The sequence below is a fragment of the Heterocephalus glaber genome, unplaced genomic scaffold (genome assembly GCF_053883595.1).
Source record: "Heterocephalus glaber isolate CG9 unplaced genomic scaffold, H.glaber_assembly_v1.0 deba00001509, whole genome shotgun sequence".
Taxonomy (NCBI): Eukaryota; Metazoa; Chordata; class Mammalia; order Rodentia; family Bathyergidae; genus Heterocephalus; species Heterocephalus glaber.
The window spans coordinates 32,505,772-32,518,564 of NW_028258325.1; the positions used below are offsets into that span (position 1 = coordinate 32,505,772).

At 40.7% G+C, this 12,793-nt stretch overlaps 1 pseudogene; it reads right to left on the reverse strand.

Moving 5' to 3' along the window:
- Positions 1-2,473: 2,473 nt before the first annotated feature.
- On the reverse strand, positions 2,474-7,977 carry LOC101703735 (spliceosome-associated protein CWC15 homolog pseudogene; annotated as a pseudogene).
- Positions 7,978-12,793: the final 4,816 nt, after the last annotated feature.

Below are 12,793 nucleotides of genomic sequence, written 5' to 3' on the forward strand. Positions count from 1 at the left end.
TAAACATGACCTAGAAAAGGAACACATAGTCCTTGGCTCCGATAAGTAGTTCTCCACCCAAATGCTGGAAATTACATTAAGCAAAGACACTGTTGAACCACGGATGACTCTGTCTACGGACTGCTCATAGTACAGAGTAGATGGCTCATTAGGGACAGAAGGCGAATAGGCACTGGGCAGCAATAGGTGAACATTTTTGGTGTGCCAGTCTTGCTCTATGTGGTAGGCATTGTGTATAATTCTCCCAGTAATGCTATTATGACATTATTATTAGCTTTTATAGAAGAGGAAACTGAAGCCGGGCATGGTGCCTCACGCCTGTGATCCCAGCACTCAGGAGGCTGAAGCAGGAAGATTGTCATCCTTAGGTTTGAGGCCAGCCTGGGCTACATAGTGAGATCTGAACAGGCAGCAAGACCCTGTCTGAAAAAAAAAAAAAAAAGTAAAAGAAAGAAGCAGAAACTGAGGAAAGTCATCTCAGCTTTCTGACTTCAGAGCCATCACTTTTAATCACTGTCCTCTAAAATTCTAGCCTCTGCCTGCCTGGCAACCTCAAGGTCTTGAGTTTGATTCTCTGTACCCGGGGGCGGCGGGTGGGAGGGGACTCTAATCCCCACAGTCTGATGTTTAATGACATATGCAGGGTGACTAGTGGTAGCAATGGAGAAAGTATTTTTTAAAATAGAATAGCAGTTCATGAGACTTTAATCTCTAAAACTGATATGAAATCTTAATAGTAAATTGTCATATCTTTTTGTTTTGTTTTTGTGGTCCTGGGGTTTGAACCCAGAGTCTCACACTCACTAGGTAGTCAAGCACTCTGCCACTGAGCTACATCCCTGGCCTTTTTTTTTTACTTTATTTTGAGACAGGATCTTGCTATACAGTTCAGGCTGGCCTTGAACTCGTGGTGATCCTCCTGCCTCAGCCTCCTGAGTATTGGGATTACAAGCATACACTACACAGTTTAAATTTCCACTTTTATATAATATCTTCACAATGATCTTCATCAAATATTAATTACAAAATGTGCATGATACTAACCTGATGCTAAAATCTTTCAAAGAATCAACCAACCAAAAAGTCTTCACTTAGTTGGGTGTGATGGGACATACCTGTAATCCCAGCACTCTGGGAGACTGAAAGGACAACGGCAAGTTCAAGCTCAGCCTGGGTAATTTAGCCACTTAATGAGACCCTCAAAATAAAAATTAAAAAAAAAGGAATGGGGGATATACATAATTGCAAAGCCCCTAAGTTCAGTTCCTAGGACCATAAGGAAACAACAATAACCACTTCACACAGCCAGGCATATTGGTGAACACTTCAGTGGCTAAAGTAAGCTACTGCATTTGAGGTCAACCTGGGCTACATAGCAAATTCAAGAATAGTCTGGACTATGTCCCTGTGTCTAAAACAAATAAGTCTGGACCAGGGATTTAGCTCAGTGGTTGCGCCGCCTGCCTTGCAACCGCAAGGTTCCGAGTTTGATCCCTGGTAACTAAAAAATAAAATAATAATTAAAAAATAAAACAAATAAGTCTAGGGAGGCAGCTCAGTGGTAGAATGTCCCTGAGTTTAATCCCCAGTACTGAAAAAAAGCCTTCATCCTATGGTGGGGAGCTTAACAGATGCCCAACCACTACTGTCCCTTTGATGAAGGAAAACAATGCCAGGTATGGTAGTGCCCACCTGTAATTCTAGCCCTCAGGAGGCTGAGGCAGGAGGACCACTGTGAGTTTCAGGTAAGTCTGGCCTGCATAGTGAGACCCTGTCTCAAAAATCCAAAGGGAGAAAAATGAAGAAAAACAATCTTGCCAACACAAAATTTGAGAGAATTTGTGCAAGACACAGTTAAAACAATATAAAAGTGTTTAAAACAGAGACTAAGTTGAATGATAAAGAGGTAGTCCTTTGCTTTTATCTTCCTTATATCCAAAATACAAACATTTCAATTCATATTTTGAGAGGATAAAAGCAACAAGAGAGCCACTATATTGACATCATGTAATGCAGGCTTTTTCCAAATGCAGGAGACAAGCATCTAACATTTTAAATAAAAATCTGGGCCAGGAATTTAGCTCAGTGGCACCCCACCTGGCTCACAAGGTCCTGAGTTTGATCCCTGGTACCAAGAAAAAATCTTACGTTTTAACCATCATATTTGTTATATTATTGGTAAATAGAATGTAGACCTTTCCAAAGTTACCCATATACTCAGGTGATGCCTCCATTGGTTTTACTAGTACACAAATAACTTTTTTTTTTTTTTTTGAGACAGGATCTCACTCTGTAGTTCAGGCTATCCTTGAGCTTACTATGTAGCCCAGGCTGACCTCAAACTCACTGCAATCCTCTTGCCTCAGCCTCCTGAGTGTTGGGATTACAGGCATGCGCCAACAGATAACTTTTATTAAATATTTTCTTTTTATTTTAACATTTTACAGAATTTAATTAAGTACATAAAACTGTATTACTTAATATATTTTTCCATGAACTTTTTGTGAAATTCAGATGGCAGTGTGCCATGGACAAGTCTTTTGTCTTTCTTCTGATCATCTCCACTGTTTGTACAGTTCTTGAAGACCACATCCTCATCCCATCTTCTTTTCACTTTGAAGCTGCCCTGAGGCTGAGGTGGGCCACTGAGAGTAAGGAGAGGGTTTCCACTCAGAATGTTTTCCTTACAAATCCTTTCTTCTTCAGCTTTTTGTCCTTGCTCCTTCCTGGCCTGCTCTTCAGCTCTTTCTTTTTAACAATTTTCCAGTTCTGCAAGAAAAGCTACAGCATCATGGTCATCACTGTCCTCTTCAAAATCTCCATCTTCCTCGTCTGTTACAGTATCATTTGGATGGAGGTTGGCAGCAGGAATCTGGTCTGACAGAGGCTTCTTTGACAGTGAAGAGGGAGTGGTGTGGATGATTTTTTCTCTTGCAGCAGCTCTCTCTCTCTCTCTCTCTCTCTCCCAGTTCTCTCCTAAAGTCATAATTAAGAAACCTCTTCAGGTTCCTGAAAGTTTGTCTGTATTTTATCTTTGTACGAGAGGGAAGGTCCCTTCATGAATATTGCTGTGAAAGTTGGCTCAATTCACCTTCTCCTCATCAATGCTACTGACTCCCAGATCTGTACCCTTCGTGCTTGGGAATCACATTCCCGCTGCCTGGTGGGCTGGCTGTAATGGACTCCATGGTTGTCTCAGCAATGGTTGTCTTTTCTGCCCTATTACACCCTAACTATAGGGGCGAGGCTCCATTGGTCTGCGCATCCTGCCCAATACGTTTTTTGTTGCTGTTGTTTTTAAGGCAGGATCTTGGTACTGTATTTCCCTAAAAATAAGACCTAACTGGAATATAAGACCTAGCATGATTTTTCAAGATGCTCATCATATAAGCGCTACCCCCAAAATAAGCCCCAGATAAGATCTTCAGCCACAATAAAAGAATTTAATACAAAAAAAAAAAGATCTTCAGCCAGATGGATGCATTTGGTACATCTGTTGCAGTGCACAACGGCCATATTAAATTATAAAATAATAATATTCCGAGTTAACTAAGTATAAATAAATTATTGACATTAATACTGAAAATAAATGATAATATAAATTGTAATTAAGTATTTCTAAATACCCAAGTAGATACCTTGAGATGAGAGGTAAACGCCCATGTAAACAGACTCATTGCCCAATTATCAATCGGTGTAAGACACAACGTAGGGATAATGTGCGCACTTGATAACCAATGGACGCGGCTGTGTTTAATATGGATCTTCCGAATCAGTGGTGCCACGGCTCACAGACTTAATTCTGTCCATGATTCTGGTCACACACCGAATTGGAAAAGAACCAAATCAAAGTTCCCCATCAGGTCAACACTGAACCTAACCACTGAATTTGATTCGGTTCTTGTCCATTTCAATCTGCAACCAGAAACATGGAAAGAATTTAGTTCATGAACCGAGGTAGCACTGTACATCGTGTTTTGTAATGGACGTATTTAATGCACTCATGTGAAATAAAGAAATGTTTTTGGAATTTTGGTGCCTGCAATTTTTTTGGTCACTTTTGTATGGATCATCATTCTTTATAATTTTTTTTTTTTTTTTTTTTTTTTTTTGTACCAGGGATGCAACTCGGGACCTTGTGCTTTCGAGGCAGGCGCCAGAGCCACTGAGCTAAATCCCAGGGCCTGGATCATCATTCTTTTTTTTTTTTTTTCCTTTTTGGATTTTTAAAAACTTATTTTATTACAACAGTTTTCTCAGTCCTGGGGATCAACCAGAGCCTCATGCATGCTAGGCTTGCTCCTACCACTGAGCTACACTTGGAGCCCATCTGTACATATTTAATAATATATTGTATAATCACACGATGAAATATACATCAAAAAAAGAAACAAATTGCAGCTATTTACAGCATGTACAAATCTTAGAAACACATAGAAAAAAATAACACCTTTAAGACTACAAAAACCTTTAGACTACATACAGTATGATACTACTTCTGTAAAGCACAAAAAAGAATGAAACTAAAAATATTTTTTAAAAAGTTACTTTTGGGATATATACACATTTTAGGTTTTTTAAACCTATGATTGAGCCAGAGATTTAGTTCAGTGGTTTTGCCGCCTGCTGTGCAAGCGCAAGGACCTGAGTTCGAACACTGATACCAAAAAAAACCCAAAACAAAACAATAAACCTATGATTAAAACCAATTATAAAATGGAACAGGGGCAGTAGGGAGAGATAGGAACAAAAATAGACAAATACAAAGCATTGATAATACTTTATTTTTGTTTTGGTGGGACTGAGGATCAAACCCAGGATCTCAGGCATGTTGTGCAAATGTTCTACCACTGAGCTATACCCCCAGCCCCAGCACTGGTAATGTTTTAATTCTTAAGTTAGGTGATGAATTATTGAGCTTAATAATTTATTTGCATGCTGCTTTTATCCTTGTATAAGTGTCAAATATTAAAGTATAACTGCAAAATAATTTATAAAGTATTAACAAAATATATATGTGAATTTTTAAAAAATGGATCATCATTCTTAAGTGTCATCATTTTTGTTGTTACCCATCTTGTAAGTCTTCAATTAATACTTGATTTAATGGAAACTTTGTGAAGCCCAGCCTTCAAGAGGCCATGACCTGGGTGAAGAATTCATGGAATAAAATCACTGACAGGTATGTCGCCACTGTACTATGAGCAGGCTGTATGGACAAGAAATGTTTATTTAAGGAGAGCTCCATTGCTGGACGTGAGAGCTTGGGGCCAATGGTTCTATAAGAAATTGAGTTGTGGACCGGGGATTTAGCTCAGTGGTTTTGCCTCCTGCTACGCAAGTGCAAGGAGTTTGATCCCCGGTACCAAAAAAAAAAAAAAAGAAATTGAGTTATAAGAAATTCAGGCCAGAATCCAGGGTTTGGAGAATTATGAATGTTCCATGTTCCAGAAGATGACATGACTGTATTTGAATAAATGTAGATTTTTGTACATGAATAAATGTAGATTGTTATGCGTGAATGAATAAGACATACCCTGAAAATAAGCCCTAATGAATCTTTTGGAGGAAAAATTAAAATAAGACCCACTCTTATTTTGGGAGACATACAATATGCAGTTTAGTCTGGCCTCGAACTCACTAGGTAGCCCAGGCTGGCCTCTAACTCACTGCTATCTTCCTGCTTCAGCCTCCTGAGTGCTGGTACTTCAGGTACGCAGGACCATGCTGGCTTCTCCTATCCAATTGTCTCACTGGTGATTGGTTTAAAGGAGCACAGAGAATTCTTTCTGGCCTCAAGCATTGGTTTAGTGCTGCGCTAAATGAGATCCAATGTAGGTATTGACAAGGAGAGAACTTTAAAGAGAGGTGACCTCTCTTCTCCAGTATAGTCATGTGCAGGATCAAGGCCAGAAAAGTGGTCGGGTCCTTAAAGACCAGCCTAAGGGAGAGGCTGACTGGGAAGAAAAGCACAGCCCAGGGAATCACTGGGAAAGAACACTAGGGACACTCTAGGTCAACTCTAAAGCCCTCTGCACAGATTCAGATTTGAGAGTTTAACATTGTCCTTGATGTTCAGCCAACTTGAGTAGGAGTTTTTGTTGCTTTTATTCAGAAGCATACTAATTGGCAAGGTGTGATAATACACACCTCTAATCTAAGCACTTGGGAGGCTGAGGCAGGAGGGTCATAAATTCAAGTACAACCCAGGCAATTTATCGAGATCCTGTCAAAAAAAAGTCGAGAACCTGAGTGTAGTGGTGCATGCCTGTAATCCCGGCACTTGGGAGGCTGAGGCAGGAGGATTGCCTCGAGTTCAAGGCCAGCCTGAAGTGCATAGGGAGACCCTCTGGCAGGGCAGGGGGAGTAGGGGAGAGGAGAGAAAAGAAAGAAAAAAAATGCTAAACTGAGCATAGTGGCTCAGGCCTCTAATCCCAGCACTAGCGAGGCTGAGTCAGGAGGATCATAAATTCAAAGCCAGCCTGGACAACATAGCAAATTGCAGCGTGGCTTGGACTACAAAGCCAGATGCTGTCTCAAAAAAACACACTAAAAAAAACCAAAACAAAACCACACACACACCCCAAAAAACCACATATAGTGGCATACAACTATAATCCCAGCATTCAAGAGACTGAAGCAGGAGGATCGCCATGAATTCATGGCAAGCCTGGACTACAGAACAAAATCTAGTCTAAAAACAACTTTTTTAAAATAAAGTTTCTGAAAAAAAAGAGAAAAAATAAAATTTCTGCTCTAACTCAGAGATTGGGACAAGACTCATTTGTGGTGTTTGGATTTTTCCTTAGAAGAGGACCGGGGATTTAGCTCGGTGGTTCTGCCGCCTACCTCGAAAGCTCAAGGTCCAGGGTTTGAGCCCTGGTACCAAAAAAAAAAAGAAAAAAAAGTAAAGTATTTTTCCTTAGAAGAACTGAGAAAGCGATTGAGAATACCTCTCATCATAAGAGTATGGTACAACAAAATGGAGAACTCAGAAAGATAAGAACAAGTCGATAGCCTCAGTACCTATTCCAGGAAAATGTTTTCATGTTCATTTACTCAGCTACCACTTATTGTGGGCCTGCTTTGTGAGCATAAAGGTAAAAATATGACTAAGATATAAGACACGATTCTCTGAAATCATGACTTTTTGGGGGGGGTACCAGGGATCGAACTCAGGACCTTGTGGTTGAGAGGCAGGCATGGCACCACTGAGCTAAATCCCTGGCCCTAGGATTGACTTTTGAGAAACTGGTTTGTTTTTGGTTTTGAGACAGGGCCTTGCTGTGTATTTCAGACTGGCCTCAAACTCACCAAGATCTTCCTGCCTCAGCCTCCCAAGTGCTGGGATTACAGGTGTGCACCACCTTGTCCAGCTTGACCAAGTGTTTTAACCTCCATCCTCATGCTCAGTTCTCTAGATGAGCCACTTTCATTTCTTTGTCCATAAAGCACAGCTAGCACGATCAGGGTTAAGTCTCCTGCGCTGGGCTCTAGGCATTCTCAGTGTTCTGAGTTACAGCTGCGAGCGAAATGTACCAGGTTTGACTTGGACAAGCCCGTGATTTTCAAGTACTGTTTCCTTTCCTAAACTGATTAACAAGGATAGATGATAGAAGTCAAGCTCAGGATCCCTCTTTATTTATTTATTTTTAAGAAAGAGACTTTTATTAGCCATGGGGATCCCACAGAAGCATACAAAGCACAGAGACGCGCACCCACGAACGGAGCTGGTAACCAAGGCCTTGTGCCCGGCGCCCTTGACCCTGACCTCGGCTGCCCTCTGCCTGCCGCTCGAGGCTGCACGGCAGGGTCTGGATCTTTTCTTGGAGGACAGATGCTCTTCTGGGGTAAAGACCTTGGACAGCCCATCGGGGCCAGCAAACCGAACCCGTCATTGGGGCTGGGGCAGCAGGTGACATCGGGCACAAGTGTGACCCCGTGGAACCGGCCCCTCGGCACGCCCAGGGGACGCATGCCCTGACCCTTCCTCCAGCCTCCCGGGTCCCCATTGCTGTCCACGCGGGGTGGGATCGTGTGCTCTTCGAGGCTCAAGGCCGTGTGTGTTTGCTCCCCTCGCTGTGAGACCCCGAGTGCCCGACTGTCCCCGAGGCTGCCCGCGTGCAGGTGTCATCTGCAGCTGGGACAACGGGGCCACGCGTCCCTCGAGCGGGCGTCTGGCTCCAAGCGGGTGTGAGGAACTCTCGTGGGCATCTCCTTAAGCTTTGCTGTACACGCATCGCCTCTCCTTCAGGAAACTCGAATTCCTCCGCATACATCCAAACAGCAAAATAGGAAACCTGAGTGACAAAGAGTGAGCCAGACCTGGCCTTCCCGCGGTGCACGCTGCCCCTGCCGCCTCTGGCCCTCCAGCTCGCCCTCAAGGCCTTTCAGACCAAGGGCACCGCAGAGACTTTGCAAACGTTCTTTCCTGCCTTCTCTTCCACAGAGGTTTTCCTCTGTGTCCCTTTCCCTTGAAAGAATTAAAAGTGTGGGGAGGGGTGGATAGAGAGAGAAAGATATTGAGAAATATATAATATATAATATTATAATATATAATATGTAATGAAATATATAATATAATATATATATTGAGAAATATATAATACATATAATAGACAGAGAGAGAGAAAGAGAAAGAAACTTGAGAACACTCGTGGAAACTTTAATCCCATAAAGTTTAATAGGCCAGGCTAGGCCAGTCTAGTTTTCTATCAGGTCTACTTTTCTATCCCTCAAAATATCCCTTCAATCTCTCTCTCTTTTCCTTTTTAAGTTTTTTGAGACAGGGTCCCATTATGTAGCCCTGGCTGGCCTCAAACTGAATCCTCTTGCCTCAGCCTCCCGAATGCTGGAATTTCAGACATGCACCACAGCACCTGACATCAATCCCTTTTTTATAAGTCTAACCTAAGTAAATGTTCGGACATAGTCACCTAAGGAAGGAGAAGTAGGACGTTTGCTACCTTCCTTCCTGCCACCCAGTGCTATCAAACTGGCTTGGTGTTTCCATGACAACTCCAAACCCCTCATTCAGTGTTCCTCCTCTGGGATCCTGATGCATTCCCAGTGTCCTACCTGTGAGACACCCTGGAGAAATGGAGGGTGAGAGAGCAGAAAAAATGAGCCAGTGCAGAGCTGGAGAACCACTGGTTAATTACAAATTAACGTTGCTCAATATATGACATAGGGCTATGACAGGGAAAACACTTTCTATGTATTATGTTGTATGAAAGAAATTTGGTTTGACCTCATGTTTTTTTCCTTATCCCCTTCTTTATTGCTCTTTGCAGCTTTGTTTCTCTCTTCATTGTATTGGCTTAACAGTTTTCAATGTATCTTTTATCTCATTTGTCCCCCTTTCCCTTTTTCTTTATACTAACTACTTAGTGCACTGTAGAAATGTATAGTTTAAACATTTGTCATAATGTACTTTTTGTTCTGGGTCTTGAATAAAAACTGGGGTACAGGTGTCTAAGATACAAGAAATTTTTTGCCTCTGTAGAGAAATAGTGCCTTCTAGTGTTTGCAATAACATTTTATATTTGTGCCATTTTAATTCATCTGAAAAGTAAAATTATAAACATTTTTAGAAAAACTTGTTTTATGCTTTTTGTAATTTTGATATATATATTTATTAAATATATGCTCATCTTTTTTCACTTTTTTATTAGCACATCTTTGCAGTTCACAAAGTTTACAATCATTTTGGGGAGTGGGTACTACAGTTGTAGTATATACAGTGGGTTCATACTACAGTTTTGGGTTTTGTTGTTTTTTTTGAGATGGACTCTCACTATGCAGTTCAGGCTACTCACTATGAAGCCCAGGCTGGCCTTGAACTCATATCAATCCTCCTGCCTCAGCCTCCTGAGTGCTGGGATTACAGCCATGAGCCATCACACCCAGCTTCTGGGTTTTTTTTTCTGATCCTCTTCCCCTTCCCTCCCTCTCCCTCCTTCCTCCTCTACTTCCCCTATCCCATTTTTCATTCTTGTTGATATTATTATTATTATTATTATTTTTTGTACCGGGGATCAAACTTAGGACCTTGTGCTTGCGTGGCAGGCTCCGGAACCACTAAGCTAAATCCCCGGCCCTCTTGTTGATATTATTAATCTTACCTCATGTTATGGGATATAATATTTACATTCATTGTTTTCTGGTGGTTTTTTTTTGTATGGGGGATCAAACTCAGGACCTTATGCTTGTGAGGCAGGCCGTAGAACCACTGAGCTAAATCCTCAGCCCTATATTTACATTCATTGGGTTTCTGTACATGACATATCTTCTACTTATTTCCCCTTTTCCTCCTCTTCAGCCCTCACCCTTATTTCTTTGGACCACTTCCCTATTGCAAAAGATCCATCCCCTTGTCCCCTTCTTTCTATACTTTTTTGCCCTGGCCCATAACCAGGAATCAAACTCAGGACCTTGTGCTTGCCAGGCAGGCACAGTGCCACTGAGCTAAATAATTGGCCCATTTATTATTCTCTTTGTACTTTGCATCACACAAATAAGAGATACCTCACAGCATTTAAGCATGTATGTCTGGTATAACTCAGGTCCTTCCACTTGTGAGGCAGGCGGCAGAACCACTGAGCTAAATCCCTGGCCCTTGTGTCTGGTTTATTTCACTCAACATTATTATTATTATTATTATTTTTGGTACCAGGGATCAAACTTGGGTCCTTGCACTTGCTCAGCAGGCGGTGAAACCACTGAGCTAAATCCCTGGCCTCAACATTATATTTTCTAGGTGCATTCATTTTCCTACAAATATCTCAAATTAGTTCTTCTTTATAGCTGAGTAGTATTCCATTATATATAGACACCACATTTTCTTTATCCAATCGTCTGTTGATGAGTATGCAGGTTGCTTTCAGGATTTAGCTATTATGAGTTGTGCTGCTATAATACATTGGTATGCATGTATCACTGTAGTATGGTGTTTTAAGCTCTTTGGGAAAGATACCTAGCAGAGGGGTCACTTGGTCATATTGAATTTCTAATTTCAGTTCTTTGAGAAATCTATATACAGATTTCCATAATGGTTGTACTAGTTTACATTCCCACCAACAATGAAGGAGAGTTCCTTTTTCACTACAGCCTCACCAGCATTTGTTATTGTTTGTTTGCTATTCTTTCCAGAGTAAGATGGAATCTTAGCGTTATTTTAATTTGCATTTCTCTAATGATGAGAGATGTGAACATTTTTTCACATATTTGTTGATCATTCGTATTTCTTTCTCTGTGAAGTGTCTGTTCATTTTTCTTGCCCATTTCTTCACTGGGTCTTTTATTTAGGTGGTTTAATTTTTTGTGTGTGTTCTTTGTATATTTTAGGTATTAGTCCTCTGTCTGAGGAGTAGATGGCAAAATTTTTTTCCCACTCTGTAGGTTGTCTTTCACTTACTAATTGATTCTTTTGCTATACAGAAGCTTTTTAGTCTGATGTAATCCCATTTGTTGATTCTTGCTGTTATTTCTTGTGCAGTTGAGGTTCTATTTAGAAAATCCTTTCCTATGTTTATGTCTTTGAGGGTTTTACCTATTTTATTTTCCAGTAGGTTTAATGTTTCTGTTTCAATGGTTAGGTGTTTGATCCATTTTTATTTTAATTTAGTATATGGTGAGTGATAAGGATCCAGCTTCAATCTTTTCCAAGCAGATAACCAGTTTTCCCAGCTGCACTTGTTGAATAGACTACCTTTCCTCCAATATATGCTTTTGGCCCTTCTTTCAAAGATAAAACAGCTGAATGTGTCTGAATGTGAATGTGTTCTCAATTCTATTCCACTGATCCATGTATCTGTTTTTGTTCCAGTACCATGCTGGGGTTTTTTTGTTTGTTTGTTTTTAATCGCTGTTGCTTTGGAGTATAGCTTGAAGTCAGGTATTGCTATGTCTCCTGCTTTGCTCTTGTTGCCCAAAAATACTTTTGCTATTCTGGGTCTCTTCTGGCTCTATATGAATTTTAGGATTGTTTTTTCTAGGTCTGTAAAATGTGCTGTTAGTTTTTTGATTGCAACTGATTGAATCTGTGTAACAGTTTTAGGAGCATGGTTGTTTTGACAATATTGGTTCTGCCTATGCAGAAGCAGGGAACATTTTTCCATTTTCTGATGTCTAATCTTTTTTCAGAGTACTGTAGTTTTCTTTGTACAGGTCTTTCACTTCCTTTTTTTTTTTTTTTTTGGTACCGGGGATCGAACTTGGGTCCTTGCACTTGCGCAGCAGGAAGCAAAACCACTGAGCTAACTCCCCAGCCCTCACTTCCTTGATTAGATTAATTCCTAGGTATTTCATTTTTCTTGAAGCTACATGAATGGCATTGTTTTCATAATGTTCTTCTCATACAGTTCATTTTTCGTTTAAACAAATGTTAATCATTTTTGTGTGTTGATCTTGTATCCTGCTATATTGCTGAAGTAGATTATTAATTCTAAGAGTTTTTTGGTGGAGTTATTTGGGTCATTTATGTAGAGTATCATGTCATCTGAAAATAATAATAACTTGAATTCTTCCTTTCCTATACATATCCCTTTTCTTTTTCTTTTTTCTTTTTTGGTACTGGGAATCAAACTGAGGGCCTTGCGTATGCCAGGCAGGTGCTACGCCACCAACCTACATCCCCAGTCCGTATCCCTTTTATTTCTTTTATTTTTTATTCCCCTCTCCCCTTTTATTCCTTTCTCTTGCCTAATCATGCTGGCTAATGTTTCAAATACTATGCTGAATAGAAGAGGTGATAGTGGGCACCCTTGTCTTGTCCCTGATCTTAGGGAGAATG